This window comes from Lagenorhynchus albirostris, chromosome 12, assembly GCF_949774975.1.
Source record: "Lagenorhynchus albirostris chromosome 12, mLagAlb1.1, whole genome shotgun sequence".
Taxonomy (NCBI): domain Eukaryota; kingdom Metazoa; phylum Chordata; class Mammalia; order Artiodactyla; family Delphinidae; genus Lagenorhynchus; species Lagenorhynchus albirostris.
The window spans coordinates 29,022,428-29,031,295 of NC_083106.1; positions in this window are offsets into that span (position 1 = coordinate 29,022,428).

Genomic DNA, 8,868 nt, shown 5'->3' on the forward strand with positions numbered 1-8,868 from the left:
AAGGAGATGTTTTCTTTCCTTGTAAACTACCTTGTCTCTTTTTAAGAAAAATTTGGGTATAAACTAACATGGGCAGACAAATAGGGCTTATTTTAGGCTTGAGACTGGTGGGTATGAATGACGCTGTATGACTCAATAGAGTGATCACAGACTGGCAGACAGGGAAGCTCGAAGGAATAAAGAAAAAGGGCAGATTAGCAAGAGTGCATACAAAGGGGCTGATGGGAGTAAAGATGCTATGGTGAAAGAGGGTGATGTCAAGATGCTACATGAAGCTGGGTGTCAGTGATTTAGCAGGGTGATGGTGAGTGAAATTAAAATCAGAGGACTCCAAGGCAAGAGTTTTTAAAGAGCTGTTAACATGGAGGTTGAAGTAAATCTAAGTTGATGGTAGAGACTTCAAAAAGAAAGAACAAAAATAAACTAGGTGCTGAGTCACTGAGGAAACTAAGATGACAGAGATGAGTGTGGGCACAGGTATTAATACTAGATGATAAACTTAAGTAAATATTAATTGTGGTCTTCGCTAAGGCAGTGGGGAGCTACTCATGGGTTATAGAATGAGAATCCAACAGGCTAATAAATGCACAGGTAGATAGTAGGGAATTGCAGAGCAAGAGAGGAACAAGTGTTCAAGAGGAGCCTGCAGGTGGGCAAGGCAAGTGAGGATAAGAAATAAAGGAAGGAGACAATTTCGAGTTAGTTTGAAGTCACATGTTAATTGTATCAGAGAGTTTAATGATTATGCTGTATGTTATCAGTGGAGGGCTGAGTAGTCCCTCAGTCCCAAAGATTTAAATAAAACTTTGTGGTGTGTGGCTTCTAAAACTTCGTTTTACAGTAGGCATAGGGGTTTAAAGATTCTTCTACTGGCTCAGTGGTTAAGAATCCGCCTGCCAATGCAGCGGACAAGGGTTTGAGCCCTGCTCTGGGAAGATCCCACGTGCTGCGGAGCAACTAAGCCCGTGCACCACAACTACTAAGCCTGTGCTCTAGAGCCCGTGAGCCACAACTACTGAGCCAGCGTGACACAACTACTGAAGCCCGTGCACCTACCCGCGCTCTGCAACAAGAGAAGCCACCGCAATGAGAAGCACTCCCATTGCAACTAGTCCCTGTTCACCGCAACTAGAGAAAGTCCACGTGCAGCAACAAAGACCCAACGTAGCCAAAATAATTAATTAATTAATTAAATTAAAAATAAAAAGAAATTTAAAGATTCTTTTACTGGTCTTGTGTGTGTGTGTGTATGTGTGTACATATGTCTAGGTGTGTTAGGGTTGCCAGATTTAGCAAATTAAATACAGACTACCCAGCTAAATTTAAATTTCAGAAAACAAAGAATAATTTTTTAGTATATGTATGTCCCATGCAATTGAGCATATGTCACAGGCCATATTTGTACTAATTTTTTGTTATTTATCTGAAATTCAAATGTAACTGCTGTGGTTCTGTGTACATATGTAGGCAGGTATCGGGGATATGAGCTGAGATATCCTGTCAAACTTAATATCTTAAAAGAACAGCTCAGAATAAGTCATGAGAAATTTTATCGCTGTATGTTTTCCTAATCATTATAAATTTAACAGGCAATGGAATTTACATACATGGAATTTGTTTCCGATTTTTTAAAAATGGTTTCCAAGGTTCAAGCATAAACAGAGGAATTTGTTCTTTAATAATAGCTTCTATAGTTAAACTTTTCATGTACTTCCTCACACCAACCCCTCTCAAAGACCAACCTAAAAAGAATTTTCTTTCAAAGGAAAATGTCATATTAGGATTTTGAGAAATTTATGACTTTTTAATATTTAGAAACTCACATTGGAATTCTTGCACTATTCAATGACTATATTGCTGTTATCAACCTATAAAATTCAAATATAATTGAAGAACTACACACATGATTTCCTCATGTGAATGGAAAGGTTATATTTGCAATTCAACCCATTCATTAAAATTATAGTCAAATTTTCATGAGATTAAAAAAATTCTGTAAATATAATGGAATTATTTACTTAGATTCTACTTTTTAAAAAATTGAAGGTGCCAAAAATTATGTGAATTGGGACAAAACAGAAGCCTGGAGTTTGTTTTCTAACCATGGCTTATGGTCCCTTCACTTGATACTCAGCATCTCTACTCAGAGAAGAATGTGGTTCTGATGAGCACATGGACTGGGGTATCGTCTGAGGCTAGTTTTTAGCACTCCAAACATGTGAGTGGCTGAAGTTAAATCCAGAAGTCCTTAGAAGTGTGTTTTGTGTGTTTACATAGCAGTTCTCAGTGGCATCCATCTTCCTTACACCGGATGGTCCAACCCCCTGAAGTAGCATCTCTGTGATGTTAGATTTAATAGTCTTTACTGGAGATTGTCTCTGCTTCAAGGTCCTGCCTGGTGTCTGCAAGCCCTCTTTGCCTCGCAGATGAGCCACTTGGTATCTATATGCCATCACCTCCACTCCTCTTTACTCCCTCTTCCCTGTGGGTTGAGAGCTGTGTCCTGACTCCAGATGGCAGGCAGGGGAACTGCAGGCACTCGAACTTGGTACTCTGTGATTTGGAAACAAAGCACCTTGAAGCTTATGTATCTTCAACATTTACCATGTGAATCCATGGTTCTTTATGGTTTCACATCCATTGTGAAATGACACAAAACCTCCCACGGTAAATTATATTATTCACAGATTACAGATAAGAGGACTGAACTCAAAATGGAAAAGAAAAAGAAACTAACATTTACTGAGCATTTGCTTTGTGCCTAGCACTGTGCCAGGCATTTTACAAACATTGTCTCATTTAATTCTCACCACAAACCTAAGAATTATGTGCTGTAAGAGGCAGGAGTTACAACATATATTTTACAGATGAAGAAATGTTCTCAGAAGAGTTAAGAAACTTGTCCAAGAACATATAGCTAACAAGTGGTGGAAGAAGAATTCAAATGAAGCTTTATAATTCTAAAGCTCATGCTTGTCCCATTTCACAATGGTTCTCCATGGAAGTCAGTTAGCTTGTCTAAGTTTACTCACCTAGGAAATGGGGGATATAGGATTCAAACTTAGGTAGGTCTGACTCCAAAGCCCATAAAAAATAGCATTTAAAACAAACTTATGGTTACCAAAGGGGAAAGGGGGGGAGGGAGGAATAAATTAGAAATTTGGATTAATAGATACACATATATACATATAACTGAATCTCTTTGCAGTACACCTGAAACATCATAAATCAACTATACTTCAATAACTAAATAAATAGCATTTAATGGGGCTGATTAGACCATTCAAAAAATGTTGCTGTCTGTAGTAGATCCAAAAAAGAGCACTACAGCTCTTGTCATTAGTAAGTTCTAAAAATGTGTGTGTGTGTGTGTGTTTGTGTGTGTGTTTGTGTGTGTGTGTGTGTGAGTGTTGTGTGTGTGTGGTTTTGGGAATACACTGAGCACATTGCCTTAAAAAAAGATGTTAAGAGGTCTACCACTAACTTCCTCCTTCCCCAAGCATTAGTGCTTAAAGTCCATTGAGTGAACCTTGGTGTTTGAATATAACTACTTTATTCACACAGCAATGGGGTTAGGCTGATGCCATCCCTCTAATGAGTCATGCAGCTCAAGCACAGGCTTAAGATCCTAATGGATTTCTTAAGCAGCAGTACTCAGTGTCCAGAGATAGTACCAGATATGCTTCTTAAAGGATGGAGTATGGGTAGGTGGGAGTCATTTCATGGGAGTAAAAGATTGGAAGAAACTTGGCTTCTAGTTTTAGCTTTGAGACTAATAGACTGTGGGATCTTGGGCAGACTGCTTAACATGTGTGGGCCTTCAGTTTCTTTATGTAGATGGGGGCTGGGTGGGCCATGTCTTTATGTTCACCTATATTTAGCATTCATTATATTATGACTTAGTGATATTTTCTGCATTTTGCTTTCACCTGTTAAGAAGCAAAATCATCTGCAGTGGCTCTACAGTTATGATGGGATTTCTTTAGAAAGCAGAGTCAGGGAAGTCATGGGGAAAATGGTATGGCAGACAGGATTGACCTTTGAGCCAATCCTGTATCTTCTCCTGGCCTCAAGTACCCAGCAACAGCAGATGTCTTGCCTGCTTTTAGCATATCTCCCAGATCTGCTCCTTTGCAGGCAGCTTTCCATTGACAGACTTTCCTAGCAGGCCCTTGCTTGCTTCATATACTCCCTCCAGACCAGTCTGTTCTGGACCTCATCCTGGGTCTCACACAGAGGTAATATTCACAGTGATTCTAGCCCTAGGGGAAAACTATTTGGGTTTTAATCTTGGCCTGATCATCTCTCAGCTGTGTGGTATCTGGAAGATTACTTCACATTTCTGTGCTCCAGTTTTCTTACCTGTAAAACAGGGGAGAGGATGGTGCTTACCTCACTAACATGTCATGTGCATTAAATGTGTTGAAAAGTGTAGAAAAATTCAGCAGAATGCCTGACATATAGTAAATGAAAAATGTATATTATATAACAAATAGGATTAGAAGCTTCTGGGCGACTGATATAACATGTTAATTAGAACTAATGTACTCATGGATGGCTACGACTATACATTTTTCCTATCCCTAAAGATGAATGTGCATTTTCCCACTTTTGTATATTAATGAAATGAATGGCTTCATGGGGATTACTGGCATTATGGCTTACTATTAAAGCAGATATATTGGGTGAATACCCTTTCAGCAATCCTCAGATCACAACCTATAAGCTCCCTTTGAATCATGGGACTGGCTCTGAGTATACAGTTGACAGTACTGGGCAGAAGGCTGCCCACGCTTGCCAGCACTCCTGACAAGAGTGATCAAGAGTTACTACAAGAACCACCAGAGACACATTTCTTACCACTCCTTTGAAAAGTTGTTAGAGTGGCACTAGATGTGTTTACACACACACACATACACACTAAATACTAGAGTCCTCTCTAGGGTACTAAAAGAACTATGAGAGCATCATAGGGCATTAAGACTCCCTCTTGCTAGAGAACCAGAATCACAACTAACTGATGAACAATCATTGACAGGAAGACACTGAAACTCACCGAAAAAGATACCCCACATCCAAAGACAAAGGAGAAGCCACAATGAGATGGTAGGAGGGGCGCAATCACAATAAAATCAAATCCCATAACCACTGGGTGGCTGAATCACAAACTGGAGAACAATTATACCACAGAAGTCCACCCACTGGAGTGAAGGTTCTGAGCTCCACGTCAGGCTTCCCTATCTGGGGTTCCAGCAACATGAGGAGGAATTCCCAGAGAATCAGACTTTGAAGGTTAGCGTGATTTGATTGCAGGACTTTGACAGGACTGGGGGAAGCAGAGACTTCACTTTTGGAGGGCACACACAAAGTGGTGTGGGCATCAGGACCCAGGGGGAAGGAGGAGTGACCCCATAGGAGACTGGACTAGACATACCTGCTAGTGCTGGAGGGTCTCCTGTAGACGTGGGGGGTGGCTGTGGCTCACCAATGGGACAAGGACACTGGCAGCAGAATTTCCGGGAAGTATTTCTTGGCACAAGTCCTCCCAGAGTCCACCATTAGCCCCACCAAAGAGCCTGTAGCCCCCAGTGCTGGGTTGCCTCAGGTCAAACAACCAACAGGGAGAGAACTCAGTCCCACCCATTAACAGACAAGCAGATTAAAGTTTGACTGAGCTCTGCCCACCAGAGCAACACCCAGCTCTACCCACCACCAGTCCCTCATATCAGGAAGCATGCACAAGCCACTTAGATAGCCTCATCCACCAGAGGGCAGACAGCAGAAGCAAGAAGAACTACAAGCCTGTGGAACGAAAACCACATTCACAGAAAGATAGACAAAATAAAAAGGCAGAGGACTATGTACCAGATGAAGGAACAAGATAAAACCCCAGAAAAACACCTAAATGAAGTGGAGATAAGCAACCTTCCAGAAAAAGAATTCAGAATAATGATAGTGAAGATGATCCAGGACCTCAGAAAAAGAATGGAGGCAAAGATCAAAAAGATGCAAAAAATGTTTAACAAAGATATAGAAGAATCAAAGAACAAACAAACAGAGGTGAACAATACAATAACTGAAATGAAAAATACACTAGAAGGCATCAATAGCAGAATAACTGAGGCAGAAGAACGAATAAGTGACCTGGAAGGCAGAATGGTGGAATTCACGGTTGTGGAACAGAATGAAAAGAAATGAAGACAGCCTAAGAGAACTCTAGGAAAACATTAAATGCACCAACATTCACGTTATAGTGGTCCCAGAAGGAGAAGAGAGAGAGAAGGGACCTGAGAAAATATTTGAAGAGATTATAGTTGAAAACTTCCTTAACATGGGAAAGGAAAGAGCCACCCAAGTCAAGGAAGTGCAGAGAGTCCCAGGCAGGACAAACCCAAGGAAGAACACTCTAAGACACATAGTAATCAACCTGACAAGAATAAAAGACAAATGAAAATTATTAAAAGGCACAAGGGAAAAATGACAAATAATATACAAGGGAACTCCGATAAGATTAAGAGCTGATTTCTCAGCAGAAACTCTATAAGCCAGAAGGGAGTGGCACGATATATTGAAAGTAATGAAAGGGAAATACCTACAATGAAGATTACTCTACCTGGCAAGAATATCATTCAGGTTCAATGGAGAAATTAAAAGTTTTACAGACAAGCAGAAGCTAAGAGGATTCAGCACCACCAAACCAGCTCTACAACAAATGCTAAAGGAACTTCTCTAAGTGGGAAACACAAAGAAGAAAAGGACATACAAAAACAAACCCAAAACAATTAAGAAAATGGTAATAGGAACATACATATTGATAATAACCTTAAATGTAAATGGATTAAATGCTACAACCAAAAGACACAGGCTCGCTGAATGGATACAAAAACAAGACCTATATAAATGCTGTCTACAAGAGATGCACATCAGACCTAGGGACACATTCAGACAGAAAGTGAAGGGATGGAAAAAGATATTCCATGCAAATGGGAATCAAAAGAAAGCTGGAGTAGTAATACTCATATCAGATAAAATAGACTTTAAAATAAAGAATGTTACAAGAGACAAGGAAGGATACTACAAAATGATTAAGGGATCAATCTAAGAAGAAGATATAACAATTATAAATAAATATGCACCCAACATAGGAGCACCTCAATCCATAAGCCAAATGCTAACAGCTATAAAAGAGGAAATCGATAGTAACACAAAAATAGTGGGGGATTTTAACACCTCACTTACACCAATGGACAGATCATCCAGACAGAAAACTAATAAGGAAACACAAGCTTTAAATGACACAATAGACCAAATAGATTTAATTGATATTTATAGGACACTCCATCCAAAACCAGAAATTACCCTTTCTTTTCAAGTGCACAAAGAACATTCTCCAGGATACATCACATCTTGGGTCACAAATCAAGCCTCAGTAAATTTAAGAAAATTGGAATCATATCAGGCACCTTTTCCGACCATGCTATAAGATTAGAAATAAATTACAGGGAAAAAAATATAAAAAACACAAACACATGGAGGATAATCAATACCCTACTAAATAACCAAGAGATCACTGAAGAAATCAGAGAAGGAAATCAAAAAATACCTAGAGACAAATGACAATGAAAACATGATGATCCAAAACCTAGGAGATGCAGCAAAAGCAGTGCTAAGAGGGAATTTTATAGCAATATAATCCTGCCTCAAGAAACAAGAAAAATCTCAGATAAACAATCTAACCATACAAAAGAACTAGAGAAAGAAGAACAAACAAAACCTAAAGTCAGTAGAAGGAAAGAAATCATAAAGATCAGAGCAGAAATAAATGAAATAGAAAGAAAGAAAACAATAGCAAAGATCAATAATGCTAAAAGCTGGTTCTTTGAGAAGATAAACAAAATTGATAAACCATTAGCCACACTCATCAAGAAGAAGATGGAGAGGACTCAAATCAATAAAATTAGAAATGAAAAAGGAGAAGTTACAACAGACACTGCAGAAATACAAAGCATCATATGAGACTACTACAAGCAACTCTATGCCAATAAAGTGGATAACCTGGAAGAAATGGACAGATTCTTAGAAAGGTATAACCTTCCAAGACTGAACCAGGAAGAAATAGAAAATATGAACAGACAAATCACAAGTAATGAAATTGAAACTGTGATTAAAGATCTTCCAACAAACAGAATTCCAGAATCAGATGGCTTCACAGGTGAATTCTATCAAACATTTAGAGAAGAGGTAACACCTATCCTTCTCAAACTCTTCCAAAAATTGCAGAGAAAGGAGCACTCCCAAACTCATTCTACAAGGCCACGATCACCCTGATACCAAAACCAGACAAAAATACTACTAAAAAGAAAAGTACAGTCCAATATCATTGATGAACATAGATGCAAAAATCCTCAACAAAATACTAGCAAACAGAATCCAACAACATATTAAAAGGATGATACACCATGATCAAGTGGGATTTATCCCAGGGATGCAAGAATTCTTCAATATACACAAATCAATCAATGTGATAAACCATATTAACAAATGGAAGGAGAAAAACCATATGTTCATCTCAGTAGATGCAGAAAAAGGTTTTGAGAAAATTCAACACCTGTTTATGTTAAAAACTCTCCAGAAAGTGGGCATAGAGGGAACCTACTTCAACATAATAAAGGCTATATATGACAAACCCACAGCAAACATCATTCTCAATGGTGAAAAACTGAAAATATTTCCTCTAAGATCAGGAACAAGACAAGGATGTCCACTCTCACCATTATTATTCAGCATAGTTTTGGAAGTCCTAGCCACAGCAATCAGAGAAGAAAAATAAATAAAAGTAATACATATTGGAAAAGAAGAAGTAAAACT